Below are 25606 nucleotides of genomic sequence, written 5' to 3' on the forward strand. Positions count from 1 at the left end.
TTCTAACTCCTCCTATACCACAGCTGCTGGTCAGGCTTTTATTGCTTCTGTCCTTAACTCTCTTACTATATATGTCTGCCTCACTAACTTTCTGGCTGCTATTTCTACATCATGTATGATGAGTGACTATTATAGTCTGTAATGTTTTAACTGTATAGAACTGTTTAGATGTGTATTAATATATTACAACATCTTGTAGCAGTTTGTTCTTTCATCTTATTTTTTTTGTATAATGTAATCTTTATTGTATTGGATTATACTGTATTTGTATTGTACTGTATGTGGAGCTTTTCTCCCTGGGCCTCTGCTGAAAACGGGTTATGTAGATACAGTCAGACCACCCCGGTAAACAAATGTCAAATAAATAATTATGTATATGAGCTTTTACTGTGTAGTTCTCAAGTAGCCCTTCAGTTTGGGTGATCCTAAACAACATTGTTCTGTGAGACATGCCACCTTATACCACTTGATTGTTTTCCTCTTCCCCTCCCAACAAATTCTGTCAACTTTATTATAATCCGCAACTTTTCCTCTCATTGATAAAAATATACTTGGAACCATGTGTAAAACTCAAGGGGCTAAAACATTTATAGGTTCATAGAAGGTTACTAGGCCAACTGCCTTGGAGCCCTTACAAGCCTAGGCATTTTTATCCTGAGTTACCCCAACTGTCGGTTAGTGAAGTTCACAGATGTGAAGGGTATATAATAAGTTAATACTGACTTCCTCTCTCCAGGAGGACATGGGCGCCACCCCAGGAGTGAATTTGTGGTCAGCCATCCATTTGATCTAAGTTGCATTTGAAGAGGGTTAGGGAGGGGCTATGTTTCACATGAATTGGAAGCTTGTTCCAGACAAGTGGCAGTCTCTGGGAGAAGTATCTATCTCTCCAGCATGACCTGCTCATGTCAGAGGCTAGGTTAAGATCCCTGGAGCGAGTGATCCTCATGCATGTAGCATTTCCGTCAAGGCCAGGTCAGAGACTGCCCTGTAAGCCAGGCACAGGTCACCCCTTAGGAACCTGTAGAAGATGGAATACAGTGACAGGGTTTTCAGTCTTTCCACATAAGACCCGTTTTGTGTACCCTGTAATTTCTTGGTGAGAATCCTCTGTGATCTCCTCAGTTGTTGCTTGTGCCTGGCGTGGTACATGCAAAAGGGAGCATTGTACTCAATTATTGGTCTGAGCACCGGGTATAATGGAATTATAACATCCTTAGATGTAGATACGATGCCTTTACTTATAAGATGTGCCACGTAGAAAGATTTCCTTAGTACTGTGGATACATGATGGTCAAAGTTCAGATTGCTGTCCAGCTTGATTACACAGATCACATACCACTGGGTCTACACTTAGGGGGGTGCTGTCTGTAATGTAATTAGCAAGGATGTCAGCTTTTCCAAAGGGAATAATAATGCATTTGTTTGCATTTAGCTTTAATCCGTGACTTTGGCACCAATCATTTGTCTGCATTAAACCTGTATGCAGTATGTTAACATTGTTGGGGGACTTGATTTCTCCCAATTTGTAATGGTCAGTGACCTTGGTCAGCCAGAGGCTGTCCCAAGTTTGCCTGTACTTCTGAGAAATAAATTCTGAACAGTAAGAGGCCCATCACAGAACCCTGTGGTGCACCACTGGTGACTAGTCTTTTGCTAAAGGTGCAGCCACCCATTTTGATAGGTAACCAACTGGCTCACCAACAGGACACTACTATCTGGTAATGTAGGGGTTAATTCCCAATTGGGAGAGTTTCTCTATTTTACTTGAGTGGGGGATTATGTCAAATGCCTTCGCTAGGTCAAGATATGCGGTATGCGCCATCTTTTCCTCATCCAGGGCCTTGGTGAGTTTCTTGAAGTCAGCCATGTTTAACAAGCATGATCTGTCTTTAAAGAATCCAAACTGTTGGGTCCAGATTTTGGAGAGTACCTACGTCCTTGTTAATAGGGTTCATAATGATTCTTTTCCATGGCCTTGGAGATGATGCTAGACAAGCTTATGAGCCTGTAATTCCCAGGGTCGGTTGACTCTCCCTCTTTGGGACTGTTGCTGCCCTCCATTTTGCTGCAACATAGCCAGCTCTTAGACTGTTATTAAAACAGGGATTCAAGTGGGTCTTCTAGATCATGTTTTAAGTTGTTTAAAGGCAACCTGGTATGTTGTCTGGTCCCATTGATGCTGTGGTTCTGGCCTTGGAGAGCGCAGAGATGACCTGCTCTTTTGAAATAATAGGCTGAGGAATGGTGGCAGGTACACTTTGGGGGATTTTCACTCCTTGTGTCTTACTATTCATATCCATAAGTAAGAGTTTCCAGTTTCTCAATTTGTGGATTCTTTTTGTTTTTTTTCCCACATACCCTTAGCTGCTGTTACAGAATCCTTTTTAATTCACATACCCAAGTACTTCAGCTTACACCCCCATAAATATGGGTATTTTTGAACAGATTCATGTTTATATAATTTACCAATATAGCTTTTGTGTTGTCTTCATTAATTTTATTTCCCAAAAAGACTTGAAATGGTCTCAAAATATTCTGTAACACCGAAAAGTCTGGTGTTCTTCCACATACTCACAAGAAACCCTTCTGGGAGATTTCAACCTAGACTGGTTCACCTGCATATCAGAACCACCAAGTAATCTAATAAATCTCCATTGCTACCAGCAGCTAGTCCAAATTCCAACTAGATGAAATAAAATATCTAAAAGAGAATCCATCCTTGACTGGGTCCTAACTAACAACTCCATATTGTACCCCCCACGCAGGCAATATCCCAGACACCGTAAGTGACCACACCATAATATACTTTTATATGTAGTAGAACAAGCGTATGCAAAACCACTATCTATATATTCACTAGAAATACAAAAAAATTCTCTCCTGAGGTCACACTTTTTACTCTGTAGTTGTGACTGGACCCCCCTAAAAACCCTCCCACTTGACCAGGCTGTAGCATATTTCAACAAAACATTTCTACAGCACCTAGACACTGTTGCTCCATTCCGCAAAATCAAGGTTAGAGCCTCTACAAACCCTTGGCTCAGTAAAGAAACCAAACAAATCCTCAAGTCCAGAGACACTGCCTGGCTTCACTATCAAAAAAGCAAAGAAACACAAAGCCTAACTTAAGTACTCTTCTCACAACCTAATCTCCATTTCTTCCTAAGTCTCCTATTCCCTCAGCCAAACCTCTTAATTTCAGACTCACCTGCAGTATCCTTACTGCAGTGATTGTCTCTCCTGGCAAACTACTCCTTGCTCTCTTCCCGCTCCGTTCATCCTGCGGGCTCACTCCGCTCCCCTACCCTGCCCCCAATCCACCCGCCCCCAACACTCCTACCTTTACTCCTCCTACACCACACCTCCACAAAACTTCATTCACATTAATCAATCTATTTACCTAAATCCCACCTCCTATTTATCCTCTCTACAGAACTCTACTACATTCAACCCTATACCTACCAGTTAGCTTCACCTCCAACTTTCTCCTCCCACTAATCATTCCCACTATGTCCACTTTCCACACCCCTTACCTATTCAACATACCTCTCTTGCTCCTACTCATCTCTTCCCTCACTGCTGCCTATCTTCTAACCTCCTATGAGCACCCTCTACACTTCATCCCTCCCTTCCCCTCCAAATGGACTTCTACACCTCCACCATATACCTCACTAAACTTCCTCAACATCATATACAAACCTAACTACCTTCTTCCCAAATATCATAGACTAGCTCCCATCAAATATACCCATACTCATTTCATACTCCAACCTGACAACTTTGGAAAACATATTCTCAATAAAAACATAACACACCTTCACCTCCTACTAGATGGTGATATACATCCTAACCCTGGCCCTTACCATACCCCCATCTCAGCACCATGTAAAACAAATATCTCTAGCTCCATAGCCCCTTCAAAGCCTGCTAACACTCTCCTCGTAGCACACCTTAATATTCGTAGCATTAACCACAAAATTCCTCATCTACATGCCCTCTTAGATATCCACCAATTCGATCTTTTATGCTTATCTGAAACTTGGCTAAAACCCACAGTTCTAGACAATGAAATAACTCCACCCGGGTATAACATCATTAGAAAAGACCGCACTACTAGAAAGGGAGGAGGGGTCGCAATCCTATATAAACACAAACTACAAGTCGGCACTATAGACCTTTCTCCACCTCAAGATAATAAAGCAGAAATACTAATCTCCAAACTTCAAATCAATACTTGTAAAGCTATAAATGTCATTTGTTTGTACCTGTCCCCTGGTAATAACATTAACACCCTTGAAAATATCCTCAACTGGACTTCTAATCTACCACAAGAAACCATAATCCTAGGAGATTTTAACATAGACTGGCAGTCCTGTCATAATGATCTCCCTACCAACCATATAAACTTATTCGGATTCTCACAGTCTATCAACTTCCCCACCAGAATAAATAAACCCAACAATAAAGAAAGTACCCTGGACTGGATACTTACTAACAATCATCACCAAACTTATAAAGTAGGAATCCTTCCTGATGACATAAGCGATCACGCTCTCACATATATTATTAGACATAAAACTAACCTCACCTACCCTAATACGGTCAGAACTGTGCGTAACAAAAAGAAATTTAATCCTGAACTCTCTTTCAGACAGAGCTTTTTCAAATGAACTGGTCTCCACTAAAATCTCTCCCACTGGACGAAGCAGTAGCGTATTTCAACACCACATTCTTAACCATCCTGAACCGCCATGCTCCAGAACGTTCTGTTAGATGTAAATCCAAACCAGCCCCCTGGCTCTCTAATGATACTAGGCAAAAAATCCTTTTAAGAAACAAATCTTGGAGAAAATGGTGTTCCACTAAGAATGCATTAGATCACCAAACCTTTAGGCAACTTAGAAACAGTACAAAAAAAGCCATCATTCTAGACAAAAAAAACTTTTATCTTCAAGTACAGCAGACATATCGAAACAAACCTCAAAAGTTGTGGAACAGCATTAACAAACTTCTTCACCCAGGACAATCTATCACTCCCAATCCACTAGGCTCTAACCCCAACAATCCTAGTCACACTGCCAATGCCTTTAATTCCTTCTTCACCAATGCCATCCAAGCTCTTGCCAACCACCTATCTCCTGATACCTCTAATATTACTATTTCATCCCTAACTGCTCCCCCTTATTTCAGTTACAACCTGTCTCCACCTCCACCATATCCTCCCTACTCACAAAACTTAAACCCAACACCCCTTCAGCTGACCAACTCCCTGCAGAATACCTTCAAAAAGGTGCAAAAGCCATTGCCTACCCAATATCTATTCTGATCAATAGAACCATAAGTGAAGGTAATATCCCATCAATCTGGAAAATCTCCCACATTATTCCATTACACAAAGGTGGCAACTGTTATGACTTCTCTAACTTCCGTCCAATAGCTGTACTATCTCCTCTGGCAAAAATCATGGAAAAGTGTATCCATAAGCAACTTCAACACCTTCTACAAAATAACTTACTAGCTAACTGTCAACATGGCTTCAGGCCATACCACAGTACTACCACTGCCCTGCTATCATTCACTGATTGTATTAATAAAAACCGGAACAAAAGTATTCCTTCCTCTGCAGTATTCCTTGATTTATCCAAAGCTTTTGACATGGTTAATCACCAACTCCTCTTACATATAATGAAATCTCTTTCTCTTGATTCCTTAGCCATCAGTTGGTTCAAATCTTACCTTGAAAACAGACAGCAGGCTGTACTTTGGCACAATAACCTTTCTAATCTCCTGCCCATCTCCCTCGGTGTCCCTCAGGGTTCTATATTAGGTCCTCTGCTTTTTTCCATTTATATAAATGATCTTCAGTTAGTAATTCCACATACTACATGCATTCAATATGCAGATGATTCTACTATTATCTGTTCAGCTACTTCTCCAACTGAATTACATACCCTTACCCAGAAAGCATTTAATACTGTCGAACAATGGTTCACTGACTGTTGCCTCCTTCTAAATCCCCAAAAAACTAAAATGCTTCTCTTCTCACCTACCCGTAAGTCCCCCCCATTTTATTTCACACTCGCACATCAAACAACAGTACACTTATTTCTCCCGACACAACTACTAGGAATAACAATTGACAATGACCTCAATTTTGATACTCATATCAATAACACTATAAAAACAGTCAATAAAAAACTAGGTTCCCTCTATAGAGTCAAACCCTTTCTTACAGCAACAGCCAGGGCTGCTTTAGCAAGAACTCACCTTATCTCTACTCTACTCTATGCCTCTCCCATTTATACAAATCTTTCTAAAAGTAACCTCAGCAAACTAGCAGTATCCTATAATAATATTGCTCGATTTGCTACTGCCTCCCCTTTCAGGACTCATCACTGCCTTAACCTAAAACAACTTGGCTGGCTTGAGTTTCTACACCATTTACAATATCTCCAGCTTGCTATAGCCCATAAGATCCTCTCTCAACCCACAAATACACCAATACTCTCAAGCCTTTTCATCCCCTACAACAATCCTAAAAACCTACGGTCATCCAACAAACTTCTTATTAACACCTGCAGATCTTATAACTTAGGTGATACCCTGTTCTCTAACACTGTTGGAAAGTTATGGATTCACTTCCTACTGACCTCACTTCTCTGTCATCTCTTACACTATTTTAAAAAGAAACTAAAATCATATCTCAACATACACTGGTTATGTTCCTGCACTAACCCTGGCTAACGTCCTACATCTCAACAACATTGTAAACTTACTGTCTTGCATTTTTACAGTATCCCTTACTACCCTTGCTAAGCTCATTCGAAGTATTGTAGTTTTAATACTATTTTTAATGAATGCTCTCTATTGCTACTATGTGGGGAAAAAAATAAAAAATAATTTTTACTTACTTCTTAAACTCCTACCACTTTCTAATTTAGTTTTTTGCATGTATCTTTACTGTTACTCCTTTGTATATCTTGTACTATAGTTTTATATTTTATATTTTGCATTTTTGTATTTTTTCTATTCCATATGTCTTTGGAGCTTTTCTCCCCGGGCCTCTACTGAAAATGGACATGTATCCAGCTAGACTAGCCCAGTCAACAAATGTAAAATAAATAAATAAAATAAAAATAAAAGTACTGCGCAACCGTGCAAAAAATGCATTAGGCTGGACAAAAAAATCCTACTACATGACATTACAAACTAAATACCAACACAACCCCCCAAAATTTTGGAAAAATGTAAACCAGCTACTAAAACCCACCCAAAAGGCTACCCCCAAACCAACCACCCCTGACACTAAAGTTCCCATCGAAACACAATTCAACTCCCTCTTTGTGAACTCAATTCTATCCTTAGTATCACAGGACATGTCCTTCCTCACTATCCCCCTCCCAACACAAATCACACTAATACAAGCTTTACCCCCAAAACAGTTTCCCCCACTCCAATCAAAAGCATGCTGTCCAAACTAAAAACCTCATCGACAGCAGCCGACCTACTCCCCAGCTATTTCTTGAAACTCAACAGCAGATGCTATTGCTATCCCAATCTCCACTCTCATAAAGAGATCAGTTGTTGAAAACTATGTGCCCAAACACTGGAAAATATCCTATGTTTCACCCATACACAAAAGCGGGACCTCCACTGAACTTAATAACTACAGACCAAGGGTGCCCGCAGGCAGGTGCAAGGGGGTGCACTTGCACCCCCTGGATTTTCTTAAAGTGATGATTTAATTTCCACTTACTTTTTTTTTTTTTTTTTCCTGTAAAGCCAGCCTACATCGTTCGGAACTTCAGAAGAGATGGTAGTGGGGGTGGCAGTTGGCAATCACATGACATGATGCATAATTGACAAGCCTCAAATTCCTCCTTAAACTGCATCTCTCCGTTTACAGCCGTAGTTGCATAGAGTTAATTGGATGACTGTGGAAGTATCCTATTGACCTGAACAAACCAAAGATTCATCGTGTGGTGGAAAGACTGGACTGGGCTGGTGGTGGTGTGCACTTAGTTTTGTATAACAACAAGAAGGTAGGTAGGTTGATCAAAGACTGGGAACAAGAAAAAAGTCCACTCCTGAGGTAAATTTTTTTTTTTGTACACTGAACACTTGGCGCCAAAATGCAAAGGCGGCACACTTTTTAGAGTCAGAGTGTGTGAGTGCCCAGTATTTCCCCTAGTGTCCAGTGCCCTTCAGGGAACAAAGTATTCCACTCCTCCTGAGGTAATTTTTTTTTTTGTACACTGAACACTTGGCACCAGAACGTGAAAGCGGCGCACTCCCTTAGTGTCCAGTGCCCTCTGGATGATTAACGGAAATGCCTCTGAGTCAGAGTGACTCAGATCCTCGGATTTTATAGAAAAATATGGAAAACTGATGTGCTTTCTTGTGTGTTAACTTATAATAGCAAAACTTGTTGCAGTGCCAGGTGGTGCACACTGGCAGAGAGGTAATTAGCTTGTTTGACACAGACTTCATGTAATCTTGTGGAGGGGGGGGTCAGGGATGCGAACCTGGGTAGTACACATCTATGAAACTATGACACAGACTTCATGTAATCTTGTGGAGGGGGGGTCAGGGATGCTAACCTGGGTAGTACACATCTATGAAACTATGAGCTGTATAACACAAGTACTAAGTCCTGTCCATTGGCATGGGTGGCAGCTTCCAGTCTTTCACTAGGAGGGAGTCTGCCTGCTCGTTCCCAGAATGAGAGTTATTTGCAGTTATATGGACGTTGTGCTACTGAGCTGATCCAGATTCTTTGCTAAAGACTTGCATATCTTGTATTCCCATTTTTCTGTTTAACTTTATTTCACAAACTCTGCTTAGATATAATTTAATTTCTAAACTCCTACAAGCAATCAACAGTTCTTTTTTTAGTTTGTGTGTGTTTTGGAGAAAACACTGAACTGTCTGACAGCACCTTCTGTGTTCATTTTTTTTTCTTGGCCAAGGCATTATTTTAGCTACTTCTTACTGTAAAAGAATTTTGGTGCAGGCCCATGCTTATGATCATACTAACTGCTTCCTATATGGAATATCTTTATACAAGAATTTCATTTTTGCATTTCTGCAGAACAGATAAGTTATGTTGTCTAGCTCTGTGCAGCTCCTAGGCATTTTATCTCTGTCTTCCTTAATGTCCCCTTAAATGCTGGACCGTTTCTGGGAAGGAGCTGAGGAGCACAGAGGCCAGCTGTGACTTTCCTGTTTATGATGGGATCACTCCCAGTCTGTTCAGAAATGTTTTGATAAGAGTCCAGGGTCTTGGCAGTTAGCTGTGTATTCATGACCTTATAAAATTCATCTGAATTCCCACCACTGCAGGTTAGTTCAGTACTGTCCTGTTCCGTTAATAGAATTCAGATACTCTGTACTGCTTTTTGATTTTAGCCTGTGGGTGCTGCTCAGATGTACAGAATCAGTTGAATTGGATGTGAAACTTTATTTTACCCTCCCTTCTGCGCAGCTGATTGTTAAAAGACAAAGCAAGTGTTGCTGTGTTAGTTGCAATACAGCACACCATTGGATGCATATGCTAATTTTTTCCGATATGTAGTGTGAGTTGCCTTTGCTTGCTACCTTGAGGTAGTTCTACACATGGCCTTAGAGAAAGCTCTTTTCCCAAAGGTGAAATGAAAAACATCTGGGGTTTTTGTACCTTGTTTTCCTGGTAAGTGTTGTATTCCATACACTTCTGGACACACCTGCTAGACAGATGGTGTGATTTGTACATGTGTATTCACAAGCAAACTCCCACAACAAAGAGACTACTGGCTTTCCTCAGAGTTACTTGTTTGAGCTAAAATCTGAAGACTTTTAAATTAGTAGTATGTTATTAGTCGTAAATGCAGTTTCTTTTATGAAAAGGAATTGAATATGTTGTGTTTTTTTACTGTTGTGATGTGGCCAAACAGTTGAAATGTTAAATATATAAACAAAATTTGAAGTCACCAGTGGGTACAATAGAAGAAAAAAAAGCCATTTCATACCTCTCAACTGTACAATTTTTTTACAGAATGTTCAGATTTTTGCCTCATGTTTTTGGTCTGTTCTTCATAATAAAATTGTGTTTTTCGACAAATCAGTAGGATGATTTAAGGATTAAAGTCACTAAATAATGAAATGCATTTCAGACTTCATGTGCTTCAGAATATGCATGCTAACAGAAATCATGTTGTTCTAGCAACTTTCTAAGTTTATAAGAGCAGTATTTAAAATGTGTCTCTATTTTGGGGCCTTTGTCCACCCATTATGTCAGGCTTTGTGCAGATTTCTTGTGCTGAGATTGAGAGTTATGCCAGAGATTATTTATGAAGTAGTTCTGGTCAAGCAGTGTATAGTGTCATTACAAAATTATTGCTTCAATACATTTATCTTGGATACAGCTATCTCAAACTTCAGTCAGTTTCAACCGAGTGAAACTTTAAAAAGTGTTTTTGCAATTCCTTGTACGTGCCCCCCCCCCCCCCCAACTCACTCGCTCCTTAACGGTAATGATTTCACAGTCCTACAAATTGAGAAATGAGAAAACCCACAAAGACTGAATCACTTTTTTAATCATTGATTAGCTAGTTGGAGCCTTGGTCACTTCAAAAACCAAGTAGTAGTAGAGTAACAATTTATGCTGCTTTTATAGAAGCTGTAAGTAATAGTAGGGTAACAATTTCTGCTGCTTTTATAGAAGCTGTACGTTTGCTACATCTGAGTTTGAGCATCTATAGCAATTTTATAAGTTCATCAGAGCAATATCACTATTTATTTTAGGCTTTGTCCAGATTTCTTGCACTAACAGGTTGAGGTGTGTGTGTGTGTGTGTGTGTGTGTGTGTGTGTGTGTGTGTGTGTGTGTGTGTGTGTGTGTGTGTGTGTGTGTTTGTAAAATGACCTAGTTAGAGTTAGCAGGTGGAATTTATTTTCAAGTGCATTTTCAAGGAATTGTGAGCTTCAAGGGAAGAGAAGTTTGCTGCTGCTCATGCTAGGTCTGCTTAAAATGTGCAACTGTTTTGTTTAGCAAATGGTATGATTATTGTGGTATAGAAATTTAAAGCAGTGTTAGTAGCACAGCAGGTTGCATACTTGCGTCTTGATAGAGAGGGCTGTAGCTTCTACTCGCACAGCATGTACATTTTGTATTTTCAGGGGGTGGGGTGTCACAGTCCTGAGTAAGTCCTCCTTTGGATGAGATGCCTAGTAACTATGAACATCTTTTTCCAGCCTGTCACCCATTCCTATTGCAATATACCAGCTTACCATTTCTTTTAATGTAACATAGGCAATTTATTCAAGGGCAACGGGCACTGAATTTGTAGATGAAACACTTGACATACAAGTTGTTTTATAGCAACAATCTGTTCATTAGTTTCAGATCTTTTTAATGTAGAATTATTCAGATAACTTTAACTTCTGCAGAAATTGTGGATATTGACTGATATTGGTAGATTGCAATGACAGACATTTGAGTGGCCTTTTAGGGTTGAAATGAAATTGGGCAGTTTGTCATTATTGGTTCACATGTTTTATTTCATTGCTTACTGGTAAAATGTTCAAAATTATACATTTAAAATGCATTCTGTCATGTGGTGCTGTATTATACAAGGGATATAATTCAATTATATATTAGAATTAATTCACCTTCCTGAATGTATTAAAGAACTTTTGCATGGTCCTAAAATGTGTGCAAGGGGCCAATGATTTGAAAACAGCCCAAAGGTAAACTTAACCTGCCAATGGCCAGATGCATTTTCTTTGAATGTGGGTTTCAATGTTGTTTCAGTTACTGTGACTCTCAAAGGTAGAATAGTTTTAATGCCAAGTCTGTTTCCATTGCCAAATGTCTCTGTATTTGTGCTATAAACATTGTAAATTAAATTGAAATATCTGTAATATCGTATATGTAAAGCATAAAACAGTATGCACATGGTTTTGAACAGTGTGTATGGCAACTGGGGAGAAATAGCCAAGTAATGGGACAATGGTTGCGTGGGGGGGAGTGGGCGGGGCTCTGGGTTTGCACCCCCCCCCCTGCAGAAAATCCTACAGGCTCCCTTGCTACAGACCCATTGCTTTACTCTCCCCCTGGCCAAAATCCTAGAAAAATGAATCCATACCCAGATGCTAAAATATCTCCTAGACAGCAACATCCTGTCACCTACTCGGCATGGTTTCGGACCTGCCCATAGTCCCACTAAAGTCCTCCTATGCTTCACAGACACAGTAAACCATCTCAAAAATGAAGGCCTGCAGGTGTCAACTCTTATTTTTGGATAAGTCCAAAGCATTTGACACAGTCTCTCACCAAATCCTGCTAAACAAACTAAACCAATATCACCTATCAAATTCCACTCTTACCTGGTTCCAAAGCTACTTAATCGACAGGTACCAAGCTACGAAATGGGAACATTCTCTTTCCTCAGCTGCCCATAACTATAGGAGTCCCACAGGGTTCTATCTTAGGACCACTACTATTCACAGTCTTCACAAATGACCTCCATACCTCCACACAGCATGCATCTCTCATTCAGTATTCAGATGACACTACCTTAATCTGTGCTGCACAAAACATTCCCACCCTCCTGCAAACAACTCAACTAGCATTCCCTGACGTTGAAAACTACCTTACCAAAGCTCAACTTATTCTCAATCCAAAGAAAACTCAGCTTATGATTATAACCAGTTCTAACAAAAACACTGATAAGTCCATTCACTATCTACTCCACAAATGCTACTCCAATCGCTCCAGTGGCACAGGCTAAGCTATTGGGAATAACCATAAACTCCCACCTAAAATTTGATAGTCATCTCAACTTAACTATTAAAGTACATGCCAAACTGAGATCACTCTACCGTATCAAACCATTTTTTACCAACAAAACAAGATCGGCCATTGCTCGCTCCCAACTTCTATCCACCCTACTCATAGGTTCATAGGTTGGTACTAGGCTATCAGCCCTAGGGCCTATACAAGCCTAGCCATAACAATTCCCTGGCTATTTCTTCCCACATTATTTACTTTCCTGGACCCCTGTCTAGCAGGGCGACTGACGTGATCCCTGGGGTGAATTTCCTTTCTCCCATCCAATCGTCAAGGTTCCTCTTGAAGAGGTCCAAAGAGGCACTCTGCTTGACATGTATGGGCAATCTATTCCAGAGTCTGGGGAGTCTCTGGGTCAGGAACCTATCCCTCCAGCATGTTTTGTTTATTGTGATGACGAGGTTTAGATCCCTGGAGTGTGTAGCTCTGAGGGATTGGGATTTCTTTAAGTGTAGCATGTCCAACAGCTCTGGGTTTGACATGGCCTTGTATGTTAAGCAGAGATCGCCTCTGAGTAGACGATATGCGACAGAGTATAGCTGGAGTTTTTTAAGGCGGTCAGCATAGGGCATCTGCTTTAGGCCTGTTATTCTTTTAGTGAGGTATTTCTGAGGCCTTTCCATTTGTTGCAGATGTCTTGAGAGGTACATACCAAATGGGGCGTTGTATTCTATAATGGGTCTAATGACGGATGAGTACAGTGGGACAATGACCTCCTTTTTTCTGGATGAAAAGCCCTTTGTGATGAGGTGTGCCACATAGAAGGATTTCCTGACTGTTGTGGCGATGTGGTTATCGAAGGTGAGACCACTGTCCACCTGTGTCCCTAAGTCTCTTATCACACTTTCTGTGTTTAGTGTACTGCCACCTATATGGTAATTCATGGATACATGTTTTTTCCCAAAGGGGATAACAATACATTTCTTGGCATTGAGCTTGAGCCCATGGCTCTATGCATCTCTTATTCTGACTAATTTCAACAAAACTGAACAAAGCAAAATGGAAGCCTGCTATAACAGAATTGCCCGCTTTGCTGCAAATTGCTCATATAGAACTCCTCACTATACTGCTTTGAGACGGCTCCACTGGCTTGAACTGCCCAACCTCCTAACCTACAATCAGCTCTGCCTCTGTCATTCAATCTATTACCTCCCCAATAAGTGTCCTGCCCTCAAAAACCTAGTACAACATCACTCAGCAAAAGGCCTCTTGGATCATCAAGCAAACTACTACTAGAAGTCACCAACAGCTACAGTAGCTTTGGAGATGCACTATATAGTAGTTCAGTGGCTACAAAATGGAACTCTGCCCCCACTAGCATTCAAAACACATCATCCAAAGCCTCCTTTAAAGACCTCATCAGGCAATATCTCAAGCAAAGTTGGCAGTGCCATGATTGCTCCCCAGGCTAGTGAAAATGGATAAGGTACACATACTAAACCTAGAGTACTTGATAATAGTTTTCAATCTTACAAACACTGGCTAATCTACAATGTATGTACTGTACCTGTGTACTATGTATGTATTCTACCTATGTTCCAAATTTCAGCTGTACACCACAAATCTATTAATTGCCTTTATTTTTAAATTAATATTTTTTGTTTGTTCTCTCCACTGTTACTGTTGATGTGCTGCATACCACTGTAAAAACATGTCTCTTGTAATTTGTGTGTATACTGATCATTTCTAAATAACTAAATGTATATGTAATTTTTCTATGTGGAGCTTTTCTCCCCGGGCCTCTGCTGAAAAAGGGCCTTTTTGGCTCAGTCAGACACCCCCGGGTAACAAATGTAATTAATAAATAAATAAATAATTGAGTATCATCTTCCTCGAACAGTGGCATAATTATGTCTAGCAAATATTTCTGTGTGCCCTTTTTTTGTTTCCACACCCCTTTGCTTTATACAAATGTTTATAAACTTTACCAAATGTCACTACTACTTCTAATGAATATGGATGTAGTGCGATCCTATCTCGCCTACATTAGTAACTGATGGGCTCGGAGCCAAGAAACTGCTCCGACTCGGCCGATAAACTAGCACAAAGTCTCTGGCTGGGCCAACCCCTATATCCCAGGATGCACCACACCCAAGCCCCCAGATCTCATTTGCCGCTTCTAGAGATACGACGTGGTCTCGAGTTGGCTGTGGCTAAGTACCCTATTTTTTTTTTAGTCAGAATTTTGGCTTTTGGTGGATTTTTTCTTAAGAATTGACCAAAAACAGCTATTTTCATAGCTATCTTGTTGTCTGACTGTGTATTGATTGTTTTAGGTTAAAGTTTGTTTTCTGTGGTAAATTCCAGGTGTTTGCTGGGCTAGGCCTGTTTAACTTAGAGGGCCTTAGCCCTGCCTTTAGAGTGTTTAACTTAGAGCTCTACCCCCATTCCTTTCCTCCTTCTGTGTGTGTTGTGTGAGAATGTCTGGGAAAGAACATAAGCCTTCTGGCTTCAAGAAATGTACCAAATGCGGATACAAAATGTCCATCACAGATGGCCATGACATCTGTGTTTACTGTCTAGGGGCCAAGCACTTGCAAGAGTCTTGCAGTGTTTGCCATGCCTTCTCCTCGAGGGTCCTCCAGGAGAGAAAAAATAAACTGATTTTAAGAGGATTAATCAGACCTTCCTTTGAAGAGGTTCTTCTATCCTCAGAGCCTCGTGGTAAGAAGAAGAGGTAGTCTGCTCCGACCGGTCCGTCGGATCCACCAGCCAAAAGAGGAAAATCTATGTCTTCATCTTCGGTGCCATTGCCCTCGGAGCCGACAGATGAGAGACCAAGTTCTGCTTCCCCTTCCTCGGTTCCACGGGCTTCGGAGCCAATGGAAAGGGGTTCGGAATTGGGATTTCTCCCCTCGGCTCCTATGGCTTCGGAGCCGATAGACAGAGGGCCGGCTCCGGGATTGGTTTCTTCGCCTCCTACTTCATCGGCTCCGAAGGAAGTTTCGGTGTTTCTTGAGTCTGCCTCGGCTCTGATGCTGTTGGAGCCGATTCGGAGCCGAACTCCTATGGTGATTTTGGAGCCTATGGAGACGGTTTGTCGAGCCCCTTCAGTTTCCTCCAAATCCTCTAGGCTTTCTGATTCAGATCTGGACAGGGTCGTCCAGAGGCTCCTACAGTCACCAGTCTTTTCCAAATTGCTGTCTGCTCCAGCCCAGTCGGCTACGGAGCCAGCCTTGCCTGTATCATTGCTTACTCCTTCGACAACCTTAGTGTCGTCGGAGCCGGAGTTTACAGGAGCTGGGGAAGTTGTCGGGTCGGTTCAGAGACCCACTGCTAGCCCGTCGGCACCAACTTCTGCTCCGACCTTCTCGATACTTTCAACAGATCCGGGTACTCGTGGCTCTTCGGTCGGGCCTGACGGTGAGTCATCGGGGCCTATGGTTTCGGCTCTAAGAGTCTCCCTCTTGGTGCTTCGTCGAGGGGAGCCCTGACTATCGTCAGGGCCTTGGAGGCGAGTCTTTAAGCAGACTCTGGTGGACCCACCCTCGAGGCCATGAGGAGTGCACTGGTAAAGCCCCTAGTTACTTCTCCGGAATCTGTAGCTCCTTCCCTGGCGACGACTGGAGCCTCTGTTGCACCCGTGTATTCAGACAGCGGGGCTCCCAAGCCTGAGGATACCTCCTTCTGTGGTCCCCCAGTTTCCGAAGGGCCGTCAGAGTCCTTGCCTGAGGAGATCCCTAAGAAAAAGATGTGTAAGAGGAAGCACGTGGACTCCCCAGACGAGTCTGTCACCTCAGACACAGATCTGGATGATGCGGAAGGATCCCCTAAGTCATCCTTTGACTATGTCTCGTTCTCGGACATACTAGAGATCTTGAGACAGAGGGGCGACTGGCCTTCCAAGACCCCTTCCGTGGAAGAGTCGGTGTTCCTCAAGGCCTTTGGAGCCCAGCCCTCCACCTCCTGGGTATCTCCACCCTTCGAGTTAGTGGACATTATTTGTCGAAGGGTGTGGGAACACCCTGACTCCGTGGCGCCTGTCCCCACTCTCCCCAATAAATTCTTGTCTGCACCCCCCGATAAGCAATTTCTCACTAAGGGAGTTCCGGTAGATGCTATGGTGGTGGCATCTGCCACTCAACAGGATGTGGCAGAGGCTTCGACGTCTATCCATCCGCCTAACAAGGAATCTAGGAGCATGGATAGGTACGGGAAGTGTACCCCATCTTCAGCGACCTTTACCCTGTGGTCACTGAATTATTTGTGCCATTTCACAAGACTACAAAGGGATCTCGTGAAGGAGTTGTGAGATACCCTGTCGGGACATGTGCCTGAGGCGTTGGCTCAGTCTGTCAAATCCCAGCTGTCAACCCTGTCGTCCGTCATTAACTCGTCCATGAGGCTTATTTCATATGCGGCCGAGGGGGCTGATAGAGCAGCGAGTTCGGGCGTAGCCCTAAGGAGGCAGGCTTGGATGCGCTGGTGTCACTTTGCGGAGGCGTTCAAGTCTTCTTTCACAGACGCCCCCTTTGATGGGTCCTCCCTCTTTGGACCCAAGGTGAAGGACACCCTCACTAGATGTGAGCAGGAGGGCAAGACCTTGTCTGCCATCGGGGCCCGTTTTTCGCTTCCCACGAGACCTTATCCCAAGGCTCAGATGGGAGGAAAGATATGGTTCAAGAAATCGCAAAGGTCTTTCCCGGCTCATCAAGGTGAGCCCCCCTCCAGAGGCAGGGGAGGGGGGAATTATTCTGGAAGACATCATCCTAGAGGCGGCGGAGGCCCCCGCAACACAGGAGACCGCGAATCTTTTCGCGGCTCCTCCTTCCAATGTCCCTGAGGGATGGCCCGACTGTGCGTCTCCGGAGCCAGTCGGGGGTCGATTTTCGGAGCACCTGAAAGCCTGGGAGTCAATCACTCAGGATCAGTGGGTGCTCCGGATCATCGCCGGAGGTTACACCATCCCATTTATTCACCCCCCCCTCCCAGGAAAATCCCGGATGTTCCACTCAGTCAAAGGGTTCAAGCAGCTACAGCAGTGGTAAAGCTGCTGGAAAAAGGAGTCATCCAGCCAGTCCCCGAAGGCCAGGAACTTACTCAAGATTATTTTTGGTGCCAAAAAGAACAGGGGACTTGAGACCTATCCTGGATCTCAGCCGTCTCAACCGCTTTGTAAAGAAGTCCAAGTTCCAGATGGTCACGCTACAATCCATTTTTCCATTGCTGGAAGAAGGAGTTTGGATGTGCTCCATCGATCTCAAGGACGCCTGTTATCACATCAAGATAGACAAGGCGTCCAGGACTCATTTATGCTTCCGCCTGGGAACCAGTCACTACCAGTTTCGAGTCCTGCCCTTTGTTCTCATCACAGCCCCCAGGGTGTTTACCAAGTGCCTGGCAGTGGTAACAGCTCACCTGAGGCGTCTTGGATTCCAGGTATTTCCGTATCTAGACTACTGGCTCCTCACTGCTCCCACCAAGCATCTACTCACTCATGCTGTGACTACTACCATCGAATTGGGTCAATTGCTAGGCATAACATTCAACTGGGACAAGTCTGTATTGCTGCCATCACAGCGTGTTGCCTTTATAGGTGCAAAGCTAGACTCTGTAAAAAATGCGAGCCTTCCTCCCAACAGAAAGGATAAGGATTTTACAGAACCAAGTCAAGGACCTATTGCCCTGTCGGAAAGCTCCGGCCAGGTTAGTCCTTCAACTCTTAGGATCCATGGTGGCCTCTATTCTATTAGTTCCGCTGGCAAGACTGCACATGCGGATTCTACAGTGGCTCCTATCGAGCCAATGGTCCTTCCAGGAACTTCCGTTGTCCCACCCGATAATTATCACGGACTCGTGTCGGCGGGATCTTCACTGGTGGCTTCTCTCCTCCAACCTGAACCTGGGAAAATCCTTCTACCCTCCATCCCCCGTGGCCACGGTGACCACAGATGCCTCCCAGATAGGGTGGGGGGGGGCATTATCTGGGCAGGACTTTCCAAGGCACTTGGCAAGATCACGAGACTCGTCTACATATCAATGTCCTGGAAATGAGAGCGGTGCTTCTAGCGTTGCAGGCACGCAGGCACTACACAGCACTCTCCCACTGGGGACGATTGCGATTCTTTCAGTCAATATGTCAGTGGTTTGGTACCTCAACAAACAGGGAGGGACCAGGTCTTACCCCCTTTGCAGAGAAGCCATGAGTGTGTGGGAATGGGCGATTGCTTCCCACAGGTTTCTAGTGGCAATTCACATTCCCGGGAAATCCAGTGTTATAGCGGACAGGCTGAGCAGGGACATCCTGATGCCCCACAAATGGTCCCTGAACGATCAAGTGGCGGATTGGATCTTTGCCTGGTGGGGGTTGCCTTGCTGCGACCTATTCACCAGTCCGCTGAATGCGAAGTGTGACAACTACTTCTCCTTGATCCCTGCTCAAGGGGAAGAACCCAGGGATGCGCTGGTCCACAAATGGCCCTCCAGTCTACTCTATGCCTTCCCCTCACTTCCTCTACTGCCCAGACTGATTCAGAAAGCGATCCGTCTGAGAAGCACCATAATCCTGATAGCCCCATTCTGGCCCCGTCAAGTGTGGTTTCCATTCCTGCGGAAGTATGCGGTGGACAGCCCCTGGATCCTGAATCCGATTCCGGACCTCCTGACTCATCAGTCGGGGCAGGCCCATCCATCTTTATGGATTCTCAAACTGGCGGCTTGCCTGCTCCGCTTCCAACCTTAGTCAGGCAACAGGCGTTTTCACCTGAGGTGGTTCGAATATTGTCCTCTTCGCATAAGCCTTCTACCAAGGGTATTTACTTTAGCAAATGGAAGAGATTTGCTATTTGGGCCCAGCGGCATAACCTTGATCCCCTGACAGCCCCCGATGTCCTTCAAGGATGCATCTGCAGTCCTAACAAATGGGTTGTCCTGGCCTCAGGCAGCCCTTCGGTCGGCCGGATTCCAAAGTCTGGGTCTGGCCTTGGCTGGTGTCACACTTCACCCGACGTCATAGCTGCAGTTCTTCGGGTATAAAGGCATCAGCCGACGCCATTTTCCTCAGTCTTTCTTGCCGCGTGGTGCCCGAAGCAGAAGCTGTTCGCAAGTGCCGGTCGGTCAGATCCAGAGATTACTACTACCGAAGACTTCTAAAAAGCTAAGTACCCCGTTGGGGACTCTTTCTTGCCTCAGCCGATGTCAGAAAAAGTGAATAACTGTTTAACTTGTGGGAAACAAATACCTCATAAAGACTTCCACTCTTACTGCCTACCTTGTTTAGGCCCAGACCACGACGTAGCAGCTTGTTTAGCCTGTGCTTCCTTCAACCGACGGACGCTTAGATGTCGGTCGGAGTTTGCAGAGGAGTTTTTCGGCTCCGCTTTTGCTTATATCATGCCGTCGGAGACTCCGACTTCACATTTAGCTAAAAAGCGTAAGGAAAAGGACCGACACTCGCGGTCCGCGGTTTCGGCCGAAACCGCGGTTAAGCCAACCGCGAGTGTCTCGGTTTCGGCTGAAACCGAGTCTGCGGTTCTTCCTTCGCCGGCATGCCTCCTACTACCGAGGCCTCTTCCAGCATGGCTGAATCTGCTACTGAAATTCCACCTGCTCTTACAGTTTCTCAGGATTTATCAGATACTATTCCCCTAGATGTATCTACTCCTGCACGTGGAGCTGCTAGGCCCCCTGCATCCATGTCAATTAAGGCCTTTGCCAGGGCTAAAGCAGCTAAATCTTCCAAGGCCGTGCCTACTAAAGCCCCCTCTCACAGGCCTAGCTCAAGTACTCAAATGCTTAGTCTAGCAGAGGATCTCATTTCTTTGATCAGGGGATCCCAGTCTCACCCTGATAGGGCCTCTCAACCCCCTCCAGAGAAGAGACCTAGTGCAGAACCCCCTGAGCCAGTTTCTACTGATTACTCTTCAGATGAATCAGAAAATACAAACCCTCCTGAGGGCCCTTATTCTCCATATGAGGACTCTGATGCAGAGGACTCAATTCCTTCTGCCTCTCCTCCTGAGGAATTTTCTTTTGGGGAAACCTTGCATGCTATGAGGGAACAATTTCAATGGCAGGGCCAGGATTTCTCAGACTCTAGGAAAAGGCTTAGGACTTTTTTGCATTTGCCACAGCATAGGCCTTTAGCCATCCCTCCAGTACTTACAGTTGTGGATGATGCATTTAATGATGCTTATACTGCTCCTGATTCACTCCCTCCGGCCCCTGCTAAGCCCGACAGATACTACAGGGTTCTGGACACACATAATCACTTGTATAAGGCTCCTTTTGCAGATCCTAAAACTATTTCACAGGGCCCCAAGGCTGTAGCAGCTACCTCTGCCAAAAACCCACTCCCCTCTGAAAGGGAATCTAGGGCCTTGGAGAGAGGGGGTAAAAAAGTTTATACTTCTGCTACTCTTTCGGCTAGGGCCTTAAACTGTCAATTCCACATGATTCAGTATCAGGAATTTGTTAGATCAGTTATCTAAAAAGCTGTCCTCACCTGAACCTTTAGACAGAAAGTCACTTCAGGAAATGGTACATAACATACAGCAGGTCAGTAATCATTCCTTAAAATGCGGCTATGATGCACTGGAGGCCTCCTTTAGATCAGCTATGACTGGTACAGTGATCAGAAGGCATGCATGGTTAAAAGAGCAGTCCTTACCAGACCATGTAAAATCAAAGCTCCTAGATGCTCCCATGGATAAACACAATTTGTTTGGCTCTCCTGCACAGCAAGTGCTGAAGAAGGTGGAAAAGAAAGCAAAATCTGTCCAGACAGTCAAGGATTTCTTACAGGTCCAGCCTCCAAGGTTTAGTAGGAACTGGCCTTCCAAGAATTGGTCCTTTCCAGACACCAACAGAGCACAGAGAGGCAGGAATAGGCGCACAAGAGGCAGAGGTCAATCCAGAGGTGTCTACAGGGGACGTCAGTGGCAGCCTAACAACCAGCGAAGTACTGCTGCAGACCCAGCCACTACCACTTCCACAGGACAATCACAGTGACTTGGCTCTGATGCCACCTACCAGGGAACAACTAGAAGCACCCTTAGGCGGAAAGCTAGCCTTATTTTCAGTAAACTGGCATTGCATTACAGGAGACAAATGGATTTTACAGACAATAGACAAAGGTTACAGGTTTCACTTCCATACTCTACCAAGGAAGAGAGGAATGCCAAACCTACCTCCAAATCAAAAGGCAAACGCTCTAGAACAAATAGACAACTTAAAAAGGATGAGAGCTATAGAAAAGGTACCATCTATGGAACAAGGGCAAGGATTTTACTCCAGACTTTTCCTGGTGCCAAGGAAGGAAAATCAATGGAGACCTATTCTAGACCTGTCCGCTCTGAACACATACCTCATTGTCCCAAAATTCAAAATGCTAACTCTACAGCAGCTTCTTCCCATGCTGGGCAAGGAGTCTTGGCTGGTAACTCTAGATCTCAAGGAGGCATACCTGCACGTCCCCATACGACCAAATTGCAGAAGATACCTCAGATTTCTTGCAGGATCAGAGCATTATCAAGTCTCAGCATTGCCTTTTGGCTTATCTACTGCACTCAGAGTATTCACGAAATGCCTGGCATCAGTAATTGCTCATTGCAGGCTTCAGGGAATTCAAATTTACCCTTACCTGGACGATTGCCTGTTACAAGCGGACAACAAAAACAAATTAACAAAAGACTTGAAAAGGGTCATTCATCTACTGCAAGCCTTGGGATACACAGTCAATATAAAAAAGTCAAGGCTGTTGCCATCCCAAAGGATAACCTTCTTGGGTGCAGAACTGGACACATCAAATCAAATGGCATCCCTCACAGCAGAAAAACAAAAGCACCTTCCACTCTACTTCATGACATTAACAACGCAGAACCAGCTTACAGCAAGGAAAGTCCTGCAAGCCCTGGGTTACATGGCATCCTGCATAATATTGATCCCACATGCCAGACTGCATATGAGGAAGTTGCAATGGTACCTCAGGAATTTATGGTCTCAGCACAAGCACAGCCTAGAAACCCAAATTCCAATAATTCCATGCCTGAAGCAAGAATTTCGATGGTGGGCTCAGGCCTGTCAATTGAACAAAGGACTGCCCTTCCACAGCCCTCAACCAAGCCAGACTACCACCACAGACGCCTCAGACCTCAGTTGGGGCGCACACATGCTGGACAAGTGCATACAAGGCTTATGGACTCAAGACCAGCTAAACCTACACATAAACCAAAAAGAGATGCTGGCAGTAAAACTGGCAATTCAAGCATTCAGACCGTTTCTCCAACAGGGGCAATTGCTAATAAGGACGGACAACACCACAGTTATGTGGTATATCAACAAACAGGGAGGCACACATTCCTATCCTCTATGCCGGATGGCAATGGATCTCTGGAATGTGGCCCTAAGCCTAAACATACAGCTCAAGGCAATATTTGTGCCAGGAAAAGAAAACATACTAGCAGATATCTTAAGCAGGACTACCACGGATGCCCACGAATGGATGCTGCATCCAGACATCTTCAAATCCATCACAAGGAAATAGGGACTACCAGAAATAGACTTATTCGCATCCCCACACAATCACCAATTGAAATAATTCTGCACAAGGACATACCACCCACTTGCTTGGAAGGTGGACTCCCTATCTTTCAGTTGGAAAAACCTGACGGCATATGCATTCCCACCTCTTCCTTTGATGCACAAGGTGCTATTGAAGATCAAAGAAGACCACCCAAGGATCATCCTGATAGCTCCAGACTGGCCGAGACAGCACTGGTACCCACTACTGAGGAGTATGTCTCGGGAACTCGCATGGCCTCTACCCCTGGTTCCTTTACTGCTAACACAGAACAACTTCAAAACCCTGCATCCGAACCTGAAAACACTGCAGCTAGCTGCTTGGAGCATTGCATAAGACAAAATAACCCAGATTTATCTCAAAGGGTTAAAGACATTATCTTGGAAGCTCGCAGACCCTCAACAAGAAAAACTTACTCAGCGAAATGGAAAAGATTTCTCTTTTGGAATGCAGCAAAAGGGCAAAATGTAGCACTGGTAAACATAGCTAACATCCTGGAATACTTAGCAGAGCTTTTCCACAATGGCCTGTCTTACTCTTCCATTAAGATTCATGTGTCAGCTATTTCAGCAGAATACAACATGGATCCTCCAGTCTTCTCTCATCCTCTACTCAGGCAGTTTCTGAGAGGAATCAAAAATGTAAAGCCACCAAGGAAGCCACCATTGCCTACATGGGACTTGAACTTTGTGCTAGAAAAGTTGACACTTCCCCCTTTTGAACCAGCAGCAACAGCAGAATTACAGTACTTATCATGGAAAACTGCTTTCCTGCTTGAAATCACTTCAGCAAGAAGGGTTTCTGAACTACAGGCATTAATGGCAGTGCAACCCTTCCTTATCTTCCATCAGGATAGAGTGTCCATGAGAACTAATCCTACCTTTATGCCAAAGGTGGTCTCCAGGGTATCTTTAAACCAAGCAATCCACCTACCTACATTCTTCCCCAACCCACAGAACAGGGGAGAAAGACTGCTGCATACCTTGGATGTGCATAGGCAATTCGCTACTACCTGGACAGAACCAAGAACAATAGAAAAACTGACCAGCTTCTGGTAGCATATGCCACAGGAATGGAAGGAAAAGCAATTTCAAAACAGACAATCTCTAAATGGATAGGAAATTGCATTAGATTTTGTTATTCTTATCATGGAAAGGCAACTCCAGAAAATATCAGACCTCACTCCACAAGGGCTACAGCCACTACTACAGCTTTTTTACGAGGAGTGGCTACAAAAGACATTTTAGAGGCTGCTACTTGGAGCTCCGTGCATACATTTGCCAAGCATTATAATCTACCCTTATACTCCAGATCCCGAGCAGGTTTTGCCACTGATGTGTTGCAAGGGATCTTAACTACACCATAATCTTGTTAGGGCCTCCTCCCCCAGTTTGGCTATGGTATTCTACCCATTTGTTAGGACTGCAGATGCATCCTTGAAGGACATAGTACAGTTTTGTACCTACCATAAATGTAGATGTCCGAGAGGTATGCATCTGCAGTCAGGATTACTCGCCCTCCTTCCCCTCTGTGGTACTCCTAGGGTATTTGCCCATCTTGTAGCTAGCTGGGGGAATCTATTATGGTGTATTTGTTTGTATATATGTACATACATGTTTATTTCTCTTTGCTCTCTGTTTGGAAACATTTGCATTTATCCAAATTTAGCCTTCCTAGAGGGCATCTGGCATCTGGGGCAAGAAACACTGAGGAAAATGGTGTCGGCTGATGCCTTTATACCCGAAGAACTGCAGCTATGACGTCGGGTGAAGTGCGACACCAGCCGAGGCCAGACCCAGACTTTGGAATCCGGCCGACCGAAGGGCTGCCTGAGGCCAGGACAACCCATTTGTTAGGACTGCAGATGCATACCTCTCGGACATCTACATTTATGGTAGGTACAAAACTGTACTTTTCCACGGTTCTGGATTTTTTGGCTTCTTTTTTTAGCCAAAGTTCCGCCGTTTCTGCGCTGAAGGTACAGTTAGCAGCAATTTCCAATTACCATATTGCCTTTGATCCTTCACTCATGAGTCACAAATTCTGTAAGGCCTTTCTTAAAGGAGCATGGTTGCTTCGTCCCCCTATATCGCATCCAGTTTTGCCATGGGATTTGAATGTGGTCCTTGGTGCCTTGACGTCCCCTCCTTTCGAACCAGCAACAACTTGAGAAAAGATTCTTGTCATGGAAGACCACATTTGTGGTAGCTATTACTTCGGCCAGAAGGGTTTCAGAACTTCAAGCTCTTTCTGCCA

The 25606-nt window shown here is 44.0% G+C and overlaps 1 protein-coding gene across 1 annotated transcript in view; it reads left to right on the forward strand.

Annotated features, from left to right (window-relative positions):
* LIN9 (lin-9 DREAM MuvB core complex component) overlaps positions 1-25606 on the forward strand; it is a 2964607-nt gene that overhangs the window by 60952 nt on the left and 2878049 nt on the right. The window lies entirely within an intron of this gene.

Source organism: Protopterus annectens, chromosome 1.part2 (assembly GCF_019279795.1).
Source record: "Protopterus annectens isolate FY-2018-M chromosome 1.part2, PAN1.0, whole genome shotgun sequence".
Classification (NCBI taxonomy): Eukaryota; Metazoa; Chordata; order Ceratodontiformes; family Protopteridae; genus Protopterus; species Protopterus annectens.